The sequence below is a fragment of the Notamacropus eugenii genome, chromosome 4 (genome assembly GCF_028372415.1).
Source record: "Notamacropus eugenii isolate mMacEug1 chromosome 4, mMacEug1.pri_v2, whole genome shotgun sequence".
Taxonomy (NCBI): domain Eukaryota; kingdom Metazoa; phylum Chordata; class Mammalia; order Diprotodontia; family Macropodidae; genus Notamacropus; species Notamacropus eugenii.
Genome location: NC_092875.1, coordinates 445,881,799 through 445,897,459, shown reverse-complemented (window position 1 = coordinate 445,897,459; position 15,661 = coordinate 445,881,799). Strand labels below are relative to the sequence as shown.

General features: G+C 35.6%; 1 protein-coding gene, 1 long non-coding RNA gene and 1 pseudogene across 32 annotated transcripts in view; 1 reads left to right on the top strand and 2 right to left on the bottom strand.

Annotated features, from left to right (window-relative positions):
- Window positions 1-14,057, top strand: part of LOC140501950 (uncharacterized) — a 72,321-nt gene extending 58,264 nt beyond the window's left edge. For both annotated transcript variants that reach the window (XR_011966445.1, XR_011966444.1), the window contains 2 exons: window positions 3,737-3,806; window positions 13,514-14,057. This is a non-coding gene — a long non-coding RNA (uncharacterized lncRNA). The remainder of the gene's footprint in view (window positions 1-3,736; window positions 3,807-13,513) is intronic.
- The window catches only part of ARB2A (ARB2 cotranscriptional regulator A), a 478,053-nt gene that overhangs the window by 38,895 nt on the left and 423,497 nt on the right, over window positions 1-15,661 (bottom strand). The window lies entirely within an intron of this gene.
- On the bottom strand, window positions 3,196-13,521 carry LOC140501948 (60S ribosome subunit biogenesis protein NIP7 homolog pseudogene; annotated as a pseudogene).

Genomic DNA, 15,661 nt, shown 5'->3' with positions numbered 1-15,661 from the left:
CCTACCCAGCTCCCCTGGCTTCCTTCAAGTCTAGTTAAAATCCTACCTTCCACAGGAAGTCTTTCCCTGTCCCTCTTAATTCTGGTGCCTTCTCTTTGTTGGTTATTTCCCATTCATCCTGTGTACAGCTTGTGTGTGCATGTTATTTACATGCTGTGTCCCCCACTTGATAGTGAGTTCCTTGAAGGATTCTGTCTTTTGTCTTTTCTTTGTATCCCCAGTCCTTAGTCCTGACACAAAGTAGGTGCTTAATAAATGTTTTATTGACTGATTGTGCTGCACACTAACCATAGTAAATTATCTTTCTCTGGTACATGAAAGGAGGCCCCTTTACTATATGATTTTATACAATGGAGAAGATCCTTCTAAAGAATTCTTCTTAGTGACAGATTTGTAGTCAATTAATAGTTAGCATCCACCCTCTGAACCATTACAAGGAAAAATTTACCTTCAAGCTCTGTTTCATAGTTGCATTACATTTGGTGAAGTGCAGAACATCATGAAATAGGTATAAAAGTTATGATTTGAAATTGTAACTATTTCCTATTGTGGATAGATGATACATAAAAGCAGCTGTTAAAAGTACTTCTGGTTTTATGGGGATCTCCTAAATTACCAGGAAATAATGACTTCTAAAACATAGCCACAGTCATAGAATCAGAGCTGGAAAGGATGATGCAGGTCATCTAATCCATATCCCCCATTTTACAGATGTAGAAACCAGGCTCCAAATAAGTTCATGATAATACTAATACATGTTCAGTTTTTAGAAACCATCAATTTCACAACTGCAGTTCTATAGTACTTTAACACTTGTAAAGATTCTATGAGGTGAATCCAAACTAGGTTGCAAGAACAAATGTACAGAAACCACAAATCTATATGAAACTTGAATTTGACCTAGACTTGGTAACATTGCTCAGATTGTGAAGTGGTGTTCATTGACAATCCAGGAGTCTCATTGAAGCATAAAAGAGCATGGGAGATATCTAGGTAACAAGAGAAAAGTAAGCATTTTCCAAATCCTCATCAGAAAGGAAAAGGTGAGCAAAAAATCTGACATTCAAGTAGCTAAAAATGAAGACGCCTCAACAAATGATAATTTCAATCTAAGAAAATAAATGAATGAATGAAAGAAAAAAAGCATTTATTAATTGCTTACTTCATACTAGATTGAGCCATGGAGAAACAAATGTAAAAAGCGAGACACTCCCTGCTGTCATGGTGCTTCAAAGATGAACTTGTCTAAGTTTTTTTTCCCGCAATAATTATTACTTCCAACCTGGTATCCCCTTCTGAATTTTCTTCTGCTCTCTTTTGTGTATTTTTTAATGGTTAATTAAAATCTTTTTTTCTTTTCTTATTTTCTCAAATTTATAACACTACTCAACAGTTCCCAACTCTCTTTACCCCCACCAATCTCCCACCCCAAAAGAAGACCTCCCTTTAACAAATAAGTATAGACAAGTCGAACAAATCAACACAAGGGTACTTATTCTGCACTTCTATACCAATGATAGTCTCTTTTATGGAAAAGAGGAAGTTCAGAGGGGAAGCTGATTTTGGAGGAAATAAGGTAAACCTACCAAGATAAAATGAACATGCATATGGCATATGCCAATCTTGGACATGAAATTATACATGTTAAATGCTACATAGCTTCTTTTGCTTTCTCATATACTTTTCAGCAGAATGGATCATCATGTGATTACAAATGTAACTAATAAAAATTGCATAAATAAATATTACAAAAAATCCACCTTATCTTTTCCATTTAGGTGATTCATCTTTACTCATTTGCAAAACAGCACAAAATTGGAGCAATAAAAAATGACTAAAGCCATGTTGATCATTATTGGACTTCCTATTCCATCGTGAAAAGTGTAACAACTGACATTTACGTAGCGCTTTAAGGTCTGCCAAGCACTTTACACACATTATCTCATTTGCATCCCACAACAGTCCCACGAAGAGAGTATTACTAGTATTATTATCCTTATTTTATGGAAGAGGAAAGTGCTAAGGGAGATTAATTAAGTTTCCCATGAGCACACAGCTTGTGTCAGAAGTGGGATTTGAATTCAGTCCTCCCTGGAGCATGCATAGCTCTTTATCTATTATACTGTGCTCCTACTTAGGAAAAAAATTCTGGCTTCAGGGTTAGAAGATCTGTGTTTAAGCTTTGAATTTCGCCACTTACATCTCTGGAAAGCCTCTGAACCTCAATTTTTCTGCAAAATTGGGAAAAATATTACTCTCCCTACTTACCTCCCAGGGTTGTTGTGAGGATCAAGTAAGGTAATGTATTTAAAGTGCTTTTTAACTGTATAGAACCATATAAATGTTAGCTATTATTTCTTAGTGTAATATAAAGATCTGTCTTTTAAAGTTCAAGCACAGCTGTAATTTATAATTACAAGGGATTTGTGAGCTAATTGGTGTTCTACACAGATAAAACAAAGGAGGAATGTAAACCTGGAGTCCACATTTTCTGATTTTACTTTAATGAAAGGCAATCAAATGATGGGTGACCGATTTTGTAGCTTAAATAACTTTCTATTTTCTGCACAGTGCCTAGAAGTTGCTGTGCGTACTTTATAAAGATAGTGAGATAGTGCAGACAAGTAGCATTTTACACCTGTCTTATTTAATACGTTTTATCTCTGATACATTAATCACAATTCAGAATCCCCTTTCCCCTTTTTCAGGATTGGATATTACAACTTAAGGTTAAAGAAATAAAAACATGATGTAGTTGAAATGTGAAAAGAGAGGTCAGAGACCATTAACATGGACTGAGGAATCATAAAGACACCATTTCCAATATCAAGGAAACAAGCCAATGTTTATTATTTAGAGTTTGAAATGATGAAGGGAAAAAAACCATTAAACAGGAGTCTTATACATGATTTGTCCTAATGTTATAAAAGCTTTTTCTGCACTGGAATTTATTTTACACAGAAAACTGCAAGTAAATAATGATAAGACATCATAGTGTGTCTGATAATCTTTGACAACAATTCTAACGCTGTCATTGCGGCCACTGGAGAAACCTGCACGTACTAAGCCCTGACCCATCGAGTCTTTTATCTGCATGTGTACTCTCCACAGGCCAAGCAAATAAAGGCCAACTGACAATTTACACATGAATCAACTTTCTCTGTAGAGTAGGCACCAGAGACATTTCTTTTCTCTGTTATTGAGAGAAAAGCAGCCAGGTCTAAGCTTGTCTCACCAGAAATCATACAAGTGAAACCGTGATATGCAGGAAAATGGCAGATCAGCAAAGGGAAGCTGTTCTGAATGCCTGATAAAAATGGCAGCCACAAAGGACTAGACGAATATTTAGTTTGAAACAGGGCTGACAGTAACAATGAGGCTTTATCCTATTCAAAACAGGTAGTGTCATACAAACTGAAATGGAGATACAAACCTGATAGAAGATTACACAAGATACCTGGGTGGGCATCTTTAAGGGATTCACCCTTCACTTTAGTGAAATGTGGATTCATGGATCCTTTACATTTTATTTTCATTCATAGTACATCCAGTTTCTTCACATGACTGATGTGAAGAAGGAAGGGGTGGCACATGGTGTCCACTTTGATTATCTGAAATAAACTGACTGGTAGGAGGAAACATATGTGAAAAACTGTTCACGAAAATGGAGTGCAATTTTATATGATGAAACTTTTCCCCCTGCAAGAAAGAAAAAGTGCCTTTCCCTTCATTTCAGATCCCTTGGAACAACATGTACAAATCAACTCAAAGAGTATCTGCAGTAGCCTTTCTAATAAAGAGTACTGGTAAGATATATCCTTGGATTATTCTGCTTAATAATGAAAAGATATGTTTTAATTAAATGCATGCAAGCCGTTCCAAATGTGACTACTGCAGTAGTCTCACTGCTGGCAGGTACAATGGGCCAGTGCAGTCAGTTTGTTATTCTTTTCCATCTCCATTTTGTTATAACCGAGTTCTTCACTCTAAACTGCTCACTGCCTCCCCAATAATCTTTGCCTATAAGTTGCCTCCTTCAAAACAGGTCTTAAAAGTCACCTCTCCTGGAACTCTTTCACTTGTACACACAACAGATCAATCTCAAAATGCTATTAACTAAGTTTAAATCTTGAAACAAAGGATAACATGAACTTCTAACATATAAGGAAGATAAACTAATCCTTTAAAACCACTCACTCTTGTATTACAAGTAAAAAATGTGGTACAATTTCAGGTTCCTAAATGGAAATTATTTCTCATATAGACAAAAATATTTTATCAGGCTATAAAAATTTAACATCACGATCTAGATTCTCTCTCTTTCTGAGACAACAGAAATGGGCTGGCAAACTAAAGACATGATCTTAGGTTTGGTATCCAGAAGAAAAAGTTAATGTTGAAGATCCTAGGATTGAGTCTAACAATTTTGTTTGTGATTTGCATGAAGTATAATTTCTGGCAGTATATTTTCTTTTGGTTTTCCTTTTTCTCCATTCATAGTTTATGATTTGTTATTCTGACCTTTTTAGCTGTATGTTTTCTTAAGCAAATTTTCCTTTTACTCTGCCTACAGTCATTTACTCTCCTTTTTCCACCTCCATTCCATTGGTTCTAAAATTCAGATTTTTTTCATTGAATTGTGAAGCTGTTTGTGAATTGGAATCATGTCTTTTATTTCCCTCATAACTTCATACAATGTAAGCCACTCAGAGGATACTTGGTAAGTGGTTTTGTCTAGCCATTACTGCCAAGGATAAACTTCTAAAAGTAATATCAAAATTTAGAGGGCATTTATATTATATGGTTTTATACTACATGAATGTATTTACAAATTTAAAGGATAATATCACAAATATTAGCCATTATAGCTAATCTCCATGTTGTTATAAATGTTAATACAAGAGGACAATGTTTAGGAATATATGTAAAGGAACAGAAAACCATAACATTAGAATTTTCTTCACTGTAGGTTGGATTTTACCTCCATAAGAAATCATGATAAACTCGATGAAAAGTGAATCCAATGATTCATTTCTTTGCTCTGAGAAATTTTCATAGTTTTAGTTTGATTTAATAAGGAACATTGAGCTCAAGTTTAAAAGTATAACACAAAGAGTATACTAAATCAATATGAATAAGTTAAAGCTTCTTTCCTATCAAAAAATACATATAAAAAATGTAAATTATGTAAAAAAAAATGAAGCAGGTACCAATAAAAATACATAAAGCTTAGCAAATGAAAGTAGGGGCTTGGCTGATGAAAGCTCTTAAAAAGCAGCACAGAAATGAGTCAGGCTAACTGCTAAAGGACAGAAGACAAAACACATTGAAGCAATGAATATGTAAAATAACTTCTAAAAAGTGACTATATTTGCTTAATGCAGCACCACAAGCATTAGGCTCCTTTACAAACTCTTCTTCTTATGATGTATGCTAACTGGGACATGGAATAGTATAGATAAATGAAAATTGCAGATATTTCTCAAACTGCACTCATCTATCAGCTTTCATCTTCACCACCACACACTGGAAAAAAAAATCTGCTAGAAAACAGTAAAGTGGAAATGATTTAAGTCTGCCCTCTTTCCCTCCCTCCATTCCCAATATGGTGATGAGCATTCCTTAAGGAATAGAATAGAAGGATTTACTAAAATTAATATGTACTGCATATATTACTTCATCTCAATGTATCAGACTTGTCAATCTATCATTGAAGAAAATCAGTTTAGCCACTAATTTGTTCTTCCAAAACCATTACAGAAAAACTTATTATCCTATAGGTATCTAAAATTAGTTTCTTACAACTTCTTAAAAAGTATTTTTCTAAATATCTAAAGTTAAGTTAATAGATTTATAATTTTCCATTATTTTAACTTGTTTCCCCTTCCCTTGTTTGGACTTCTTAGAGAAAGATACCAAACTTCCATTTATATTTCAGATCTTTATGTAATATTTTCATGCAATCACATTATTTATTTTTATAAGAATATTATCCTTTTCTTACTGCTTCTCCCAATTGAACAATAAAAATAAAACCCAAGTCTTCATAACAAATAAACCAAATTCCCACCTTAGCCATGTCCAAAATTTTATCTCATTCTGAATTTGAAAATAATCATTTGTTTGGAAGGAGGTTGGTCATGTGTTTTACCTTCACGCCTCTTAGCTTGCACTCATTCATTCCCTTCCCCAAACTTAGAATTCTACAACTGTTATAACTTAAAGGCAAGCTATGGTTTATATTAGAAACATCACCAGGCTCCAACTGAAAGGGATCAATAATAGGTGCCAAACTCTAGGTCACCGTGTATTGTCTATGGGACACATTTCTGGACTTCAGTTTTATCACCTGCAAAATGGGGATACTGATACATTAACTACCTCTCAGGGTACTTGTGAAGTTGACTTAAAGGAATACATGTAAAGTGTTTTATAACCACAAAGAACTGTATACAGTTCAGCTGTTATTATTTAACAACATGACCTTCTAGTGTAAACTAATCCTTTCCTGTTGTACAGTTCAAATCTAAAAGATTTAGGTTTTTCCTATCTCTTACTCCCCGCAAAAGTTTCTATAACAACAGAGTGGCCCAACTGACCAAGGACAGAAGCTTGAAGGCTACAGTTCAATATTGTGATCAACGCAGAACTTGAATGCTTCCCTTCTCTCCTCCCCAATTTTAATACCCAAATATTTTTCTCTGGTTGTTGACAAGAGCACTCTTGTATATTTAGTCATTATATAATCATTTCAAATCTTTCAGCAATTTCTTGGGCAGCTTCAGGCTTAAGGGTTGCTTTGAGAGTAAATCCTAGTATAATGAGTTCAGAAATCTGACCTTTTGGAGAGAAGGGCAGTTCCTGTGCAACATGTGTCTTGGAGAAAGAAGAGGACTCTCATGTGCCCTCCACAGTTGGAGGGGTAGTAAGGGACTTGAAACCAGGATATGGGAAGCAACAGAGCTATACTTGCCTCTCAGCTACTACTGTAAGTTATCTGGATAGGAACAAAATGGAAAGGGGTTGTCTATTTACCAATTCCAAAATGTCCTCACCTTTTGGGGGAGTCCAAATCAGAAGTTGTCATTATAAGCCTTTGGGGGAACTGTTTAGGATCCCAAATTCATTTCTCTTCCAAGGGAAATTATGTCTGTTGAAGAGTTAAAAAATCTTTCACTTAAATAATGTAGCTTATCTTTGCAATATGCTCCTGAAGTAGATAGGAGAAGTGTTTGAAGTGTGTGAAGACCCAGGGGGTGTGTGAAGGAAGCTGACGGGCAGGCCTGGGAAGGCCAAAGAAAATTTCTAAAAAAAAAATTCAACAACTTGGTTGGAGGAAGAAACATTTTTACAGATGGATAAATCAAAGTAGAGTGGCTTACTTTTTTTTTTAAGTCACACAATCAGTGTCATCAAATTCAACATTTGGAGGTTCGTTCCTTTTCCTCCTGTCTTTGTATTTGGTTGCCAGACCATTGATCTGAGTATTCTACAGATCTGAATCCAAATGAAATGGCTAACATTGAGCTCTAGGCAGTATTAGTCAGTGATGGAGTTAGGACTAGACCCAGGCTTCTGGAATCAATATACTGAATTCATGTTTATTCACTCTACACCTTTCTATCTAGTCAGCAGTTATTTCATCATGGCTCAGTCATGCAAATGAGACCACAGCTGTGATCTTGGACAAAGACCCTCATCCAATTCCTTTTTCTTTTCTGAGTGTTTTACATTGGTATACAAACATGTTTAAAAGTCTGGATTTGCTCACATTTTCTGTTGCTTTACTGAAATTTTCTCTGTGAGTTTTCTTCAAAGTGGTCTTTCTTATGGATATCCAGCAATATAGTCAGTGCTCATCTAAGTGATATCCTAGAGTATCTCTCTATAGCACAATCTAAATTACAAACAAAATACATTTCCATCAAATGCGGCTGGTGACACTGACAGTAGGCTGCTCTTCATATTATATGCTGCAAAAAGCTGGTATTCCTGACTCATACACCAGCTTTGTATTATATTATGTAGTACGGAATAGCAGGGGCCAAGGAGGGACTGAATGTTATTGTTGAGGTCCAGTTCCCTTGCAGGATGTAGTCACGTTATAGCTTAAGGAATGTGTTCATACAAATCTCATATACATACACATATATTCAATAAAATCTCTCAGAAACATGACATTTCCATTATCATTTAAGCGTATTAAATACCTGCTTGTACATGGGATTACACTAAGTATTGTACACACACACACACACACACACACACACGACCTAGAACTAGTCCCTGTTTTCTATGAATGGAGGCCAGTTCTTAGCACCACACAGATAGCCACTTCTACTACAATCATTATTTCTACCAATAAGACTCCCAAACCTCTAGGTTTAGTGCTGACCTCTCCCCACATCTCCAGATTAACATTTCTAAATTCTACTGATGTATGTTTATATATATGTCTGTCTGTCGTCTGTCTGTCTGTCTGTCTGTCTTTCTCTCTCTCTCTCTCTCTTTCTCTAATGTGTGTGTGTGTATATAATCACACAGACTGTGGTCAGCAACCAAAGTATAGAGTTGACCATGTCACCTATTCAATAAACTCCAGTGGCTCCCTATTGCTTCTAGGATCAAATACAAAATGCTTTGTTTAACATTCAAAGCGCTTCGTAACTTTCTCTGCCATTCCAGTCTTCTTATACCCTTTTCCCTAACAAGTGCTATTTGATACAGTAATACTGGCCAGGTCCTACCTGGTCAGGTCTATGAACAAGATATGCTGTTTCTCTGCTCTGGGAATTGTCTCCATCTCTCCCCCATCACCTAATGACTGCCCTGGCTTCTTCTAAGTTCAAACTAAAATCCCATCTTTTACAGAAGTCTTTCCCAATCAGTTTCAATTCCAATACTCTGTTATTTCCTATTTATTTTGTATACAGCTTGCTTTGTATATGTTTGCATCTTGTCTCCCTCATTGTAAACTCCTTAAGGGCAATGACTTTGTTTTGACTCTTTTGTATCCCCAGTGCTTAGCACAGTGGTTGGAACATAGTAGGCATCTAATAAATGCTTTTTGATTGATTGATTGTACAGCCAATTCTCACTTAATGTAAGTGGATCATTCTGTAGACCTTTCCCTCCCCTCCATGTGGCTCAACAGACCAACAAAAGAGGCTTCACTGCTTATTTGTCCCACACCCTGCCACCTCAGGAAGAGTAACTTCAATGCCTAGAGCAGAGAACCCCTGGGAGGAGGTGGGCTGCACCAGCACTGCCACCCCACTGGGGAGTTAAATTTGCATAATGTAAATTTATGTAAAGTTAGACCTATCTGTATATGCACACATATCTATTTCCTGGTTCTGCTTATTTCACTGTCTTCCATGTTTCCTTGAATTATTCACATTCATAATTTCTTACGCCCAACATTCATGTGAAGCTATTACCCAATCAGTGGGCATCTACTGTAGTTGAAGTAAGACAACAAGAAATACCACAGCAAAATCAAGACTGAAAAATCAAAAGAAATATAATGGAAAAAATAAATGATCAAGAAAATATGTCAAGGAGAGATAATCTGATAATAGTAACACTTCTTAAAAATCTTGCCAAAAAAAGAGAAAAGCTTGGATACTATTATGTATAAATTATAAATGAAAATTTCCCAGATGTTTTAGAACCAGAGGAACAACAAAAAACTAGAATCCAAAGGTCACCTCATGAAATAAACCACAAAACGAAAATTCTCAGGAACATCATAGCCAAAATCTGGGACTTATAGGTCAAAAAATTTGCAACCAGTCAAAAGAAAAGAGTTCAAGTATCAAGGAGCCAGAGTAAGCACCATACAAGACTTATAAACTACCTCTTTACAGGAGCGGAGAGCTAGGAATACAATATTCTAAAAAGGAAAAGATAAAGGTTTGCAACCAAGAATCATCCATGTGGGAAAATTAAGTATAATCTTATGAGAGAAAAAAATGGAGCTTTAATGAAATAATGGATTTCTGAAAGTCTGTTTCAAATGCTAGAACTGAGTAGACCCTTTGAAATGGAAATGCAGGAAAGAAGAGAAACACAGAAAGGCAGATACATTTGTTCAGTTGGAAGGAATGATACGGTGATAAACTGATAGAATGCTACTAGGATGAGTGAAAACAAATGTTTTCTCAGAACCTTAATTTCTACAAGGGTCATAGAGAAAGGAAAAACAGATGGCCTAGGGGTCATTTTGTTCTGTTTTAATGATCTTAGGAGAAGACAGAAATGGGAGGTATAGAAGACTGGAATGGAAAGTAGGAGGGAGTAGAAGAAACCATTATCTCATATAACAGAGCAGGATAAGATAAAAACGATTTAAACATAAAAAAAGGGAGGAGAGAATGGGCTTCCTCTTACTCTCACCTGAACTAGACAAAGGAAGGTTGATCATAATTACACATACACATACACACATACACACACACATGCAGTAAGTTTAACAAGGAAATAGGATGAGATAGGGACCAAATATGGAGAAAGGGGAGTATATGAGAGAGGGCAAGATAGGTAAAGAAATAGTCATAAGCAAAACAAATTTCACCTTTGAGGGGGCAAGTTTGGGGGATATTCAAAAGGCAAGAAAGAAAGACTAAAAACCTGGAATCAAAGGTGGGAAAAAAGGAGAAGAGAAAGAGCAATGATTGGAAATAGCCCTCTTCATTATCAGTAAAATTATAACGAGTGTAAAAATGTGATAGCATGAAGAGTATTGGCTTTAAATAGCTAAATGTGCTAACAGTATGACAAGAGTCAAAGATCTCTGACCTACTTAACCTGGTTATCATGTCAAAATCTCCTTGCAGTCCAATAAAGTAAGAATAGAAGAATTTCTAACTCCATGTAGATGGTTAAAATGTTTAGTCTTTTAATTGTTAAGTGCAAATAGATTTTTTTAAAAAAAAGGATCAGTAGAAACTAAAATGAAAATTGGTTTTAGAGAGGAAATGTTCGAATCCAGTGTGGTGCTGTTTCTTTCAAAATGTTTTGAGGTAATGCCTAAGTTTCTTGAACAAGTTTGTTTTATGTGTAAGAAACCCTGAGAACTGTAAAGAACCACCTTTATGTGATGACCTCTTCTCTGTTTTTAAAATGAGTTGATAGCTAGAGGAGGTGGAGGTTTACATCTAGGCAGTAAATGGGAAGAAAAAGAGCAAGACATACTTAGGTAAGCATGGTGGTAGTGGTTAACAGTGCCACTGACTTAGAGAAGCTCATTTATGTATTTCAGTCAGGACTACTGAGTCAATTTCACTTCAAATAAACTGTTGACTAAAGAGCTTGTCACTCTGAAGAGCCTAAGTCATTCCAGTTAACTTGGCTCACTCCCCAGCCAAGTTGGGTTGAAATTTTGTGACTTTTTCTCCCTCCAAATTCCCTAAGAGTAGTTTCTTAGAGCTTTGGCCATATGAAGCACCATGGGTTCTGTAGATAATACAGCAACTTTCCCACTCATTTAGAGTAGAATTCCAAGTCCCTTCCTCAATCAGTTACAAGTATGACATTACTTTTTAAAAAAAATTATGGCACTGAAGAACAACACCAATGTCAATTGAAGTTGATGACAGCCTCAGGGAGTGGAAAGGGTAGCAGATATATTAGCACATATCAGTATCAAAATTGATAAGAAAAAAATGATTAAAGATCCTATGCAGTTTTTTCCCATAATTATGATTATAAACTTAACTAAAAAATACAAATGAGAACAAGCATAATCTTTTCTTTTATTTGTAAGTTAAAAGAATACAGAACCTTAGAATCACTGTTCCTATGCACTTAAAAATCATTTACTTATACAATTTTGGCATCAGTTGCAACTATGAAGGTGAAAATAGTTTGAAAACAAATTGTATACTTTGATAATGGGGCTTTAGGGCTGTTATCTTTTTTTTAACATGGTATTCAATTTAATCACTATTATTAAACAATAAAGGTTCAAAATGTCTCACTTTCTTGCTAAACAAGTATTTGCCCTGCATTTATTTGTTTACAATGATAGCTAATACTTTTACCTCACTTCTACTTTAAGTACATTATTTCACTTGATCCTGTGAGACAGATATTGTAGTGAATTCCCATTTTACAGTTGAGAAAACTGAAATGAGAGAGGTTAAGTGACTTGCAAAGAATCAATCGATAAACATTTATTAAATACTTACTATGTGTCAGGTACTATGTTAAGTGCTAGATTCAAACCCTGACCTTTCTAATTCTAAGACCAGCATGTGATCCTCTATGCCACGGTGCCTTTGCAATATCAACAAAAGACCAAGGGTATCGGTCACAGTGTTTTTGATAGTAGCCAGTACAATGGTGGTTTTATAATTCAGCTGTTCCCGCAAAGAAAAAAATAAAGACCTTTCTACTCAGTCACAAATCCATCAGATGAATTCAGTGTGTGTTCATGGTGCATACATTCCTAATACCAATCTGGTGAATAAGACAACTGCTACAGGGTGCACCTTCTGGCAATTCTATGTAGCCTTTGTCCAAAGGGAAATCTGCCATGGAGTACACCTACCAATTCCTGACACCAATGAATATTTTCTGTGATTTGAACTATGCCACATTTTAACACATTTCCCACTTAAGAATGACTGGCAGAGGCTCCTGGTTTCAACCACATTTTATGGTTTGCATAAAATGTCAGTTAATCTAGGGCAATGAGATACAATCTTAACTTCTGGGTTTCAGTGAATTTCCCAAAGCAGGTTCTCAAAGATACCAACTTCTCCTGGGAGACATTTATTGCCAACTTTCTCACTTACATAGTAGATTTTGTCTTTATGGAGTCAGAAACAGTAGGTGCCATCAACTCAGTCCATAAGCAACTGAATATTTTTTCCAGTATATTTTGAGAGCTTCTGGAACAAGGTCCAAGTCTTCTCTTCAGTCAGAGGTTGCATTTTGCTGTACAGTTAACATGAAGGGAATCTTATGCTCTAGGCCTTCAGAAATGGAAAATCTTTGTTTTTCTCTTTGAGAAAAGTTTAAGACCAAATTTAACTTTCTCTGAACATTTTAGTGATCGCAAAAATGGTAGTTTGCCCACTGACAAAATCATACATGAAACAAAGTTTTCTCTCAATAATGTAATGTAACATTTATAACAGTGTCATTAGTTGTACATAACAGCACCATTACTAGAATAGTAGACTTTAAAAAATAATTCCAGAAGCATCTCTCATTTTATTCCTGTCCTTTTACCTGCTGATTTTGTTTTTCAGATTCAGACTGTTATTATAACACAACCTATATTACAAAAGTGTGTGGGGGGATTTTAAATAATACAATTTGAAATGAGCTACTGAAGCAGATCTACTTATACTAAAGGTTTTGTTTTGGGATATAGAATATAAAACTATTTCCTCAAGATATTTTGTGTTTGGCATAAAATATTAAAAACGTCTCATTTCCAAGAGATCTGGTGGGAGTTTATGACAGATGTGTTATTTCTTTCTTCATTTTTTTTTTTTTGCAGTATTATTGTGTCTAATTAGCACCGATGATTTACCCATGACAGCATGAACTTCTTGAGAGAAGAAAAGTAGAACATCTTCTTTGGAGAAACAAAACAAAATAAAGCAAGCTGAGCAAAGATAGAAGAAAGGCACTGTTTCTAGGTGTTTTACAACAAATACCCACAAGTAGCCCTCTGAGAGTTCCCTTATTTGTGCACCGCCATCTGATTCTTCCTATTGCCTTCAGCACTACAAAACACAGACCATGGTGTGCCACAGCATTCTCCAAGTGTGTGGAGCAATTGTCACTACTTCCTATTTAGACACTCTGTCTAGTAAAAGAAGACAAATTACTATAAGTAGGGTAAATGTGATTAAACAAGCCCTCTGAAGCCAAGAGGCTACATGGTTAAGGGTCATTACTACAAGTGACCTCTCTTTGCCCAGACCAATATTGTAAGTGGTTTCAAAATAAAATTTCTGAATGTCCTTGTTGCTGCCTCAGATTTGGAGTCCAGTTGGCTTCGCGTGGTTTTTAAGAGAGTGAGAAAAAATTTTCAAAAATATGCTCATGGAAGAAATGTGCCTCTTTTGTCCTGATAAACATTTTCAAGTGTTTCGTGGTATCCTAATAATGTATTCAATTGTGCCAAAATATTTTGGGCATATACTGAGAACGATATGAAACACATTACTCATCTTAAGGAATCTAGTCAGAAATGCTGAAGAGATGTAGCATAATGGCAATTAAGGTAAGAAAGGAAAATGTGTCCCCGTGAATGCCAAGATAATCTGAATCAAATAAAAAGTTGAAATTTGTTAACTTTTAATTAAAACATCTACACTGTTTCTTTCACCTGATTGTAGCCCCATATGGCAAGGTCAGCCCTTTCAGTGAACAAACAGCTCAGTCGCCTCCAGTGTGGCTGTTATCTTCCTCAACAAGGGGAGACATTTGGCACAGCCTAAAGCTGGGGCATGAACCCTGGCTAAGCTTAAGACATTTATCTGACAGCATCAGCTGACACTCCACAAACACATTTGCTCTCTATGACCCCAGAGCATTTGTGATTAATCAAAAATGTATCTTGGATCTTGAGAACAAGCTACAAGCAGGCACACACACAAAAAAGAATATGCTCTCGATCTCGCTTATCGACTCAAGAGGTATATTGAATTTAGAAATAGCAAATAGAATAAAATGATCAATATGTTCTCACTTGTCCATGGAAGAGCAAACTTCATCCCTCTAGCAAAAAAACATTGATCATGTAAATATTTTTGAGCTGCTTTCAAACTAAAGAAATGCAAAAAACACATAGTTTATATTGGGGGAACAGGAGTGCCATAAGGGGCTCATGCTTTAACTTGTTAAAAAAAAAAAGTCCACATATAGCTTCAAGACAGGAAGTAGAAGCACACTCTGATGTGGAAATCTTTTAAAATAGGTGCTTCCAAATCTCATTTTGATTACTCCTTACCAAGTTGTTCTTAATAAAACATTATGAGAGACTTTAAAACTTAATGAAGGTATATAATTTGAAGCACAGAAAACTCCTTGTCTTAATGCAAATGAGACATAGTTAGAACATATCCCCCACACGCTGTTTACAATTTATAATTTATGTCTCTTGGTTCAAATATGCTATTTTCTGCAGTGAACTGCTAAGTGATATGATTAGCATGTGAATATTGTAAAATTCTGCTTTCCAACACAGAGAAGCATAATTTAGGACATTTCCATGTTCATTTGTAATTTTTACTTTCTAATAACAACACTGAACTCTAATTTAACACTGAACTCCCATTTATGCAATGGGAAATAAGTCATATGCCCCACCCATGATAATACGAAAATGATTATTATTGCAACAACTTTCCACAACTGCACTTATTAAATCCCATTCCTTCCTGATTACCTACTGGTTAGGTTACAGTCTTTCATGATAATCCAACACTATCACTTTACTAAGGAAAAAGCGACATGCTCTGGTCCCTGTTGGCATGGCAAACAAACTTTCATAGCATGTGCTCACTCTATAAAATGGTGGTACTAATTAGAAGATATAAACTCATGCTGAGACATGATATGAATTGGCTTTATGTATCTACCAAGCTCACAGCAGTGCTAGATTTATACTGTTGCTTCTTTAAACTAACATTGAACA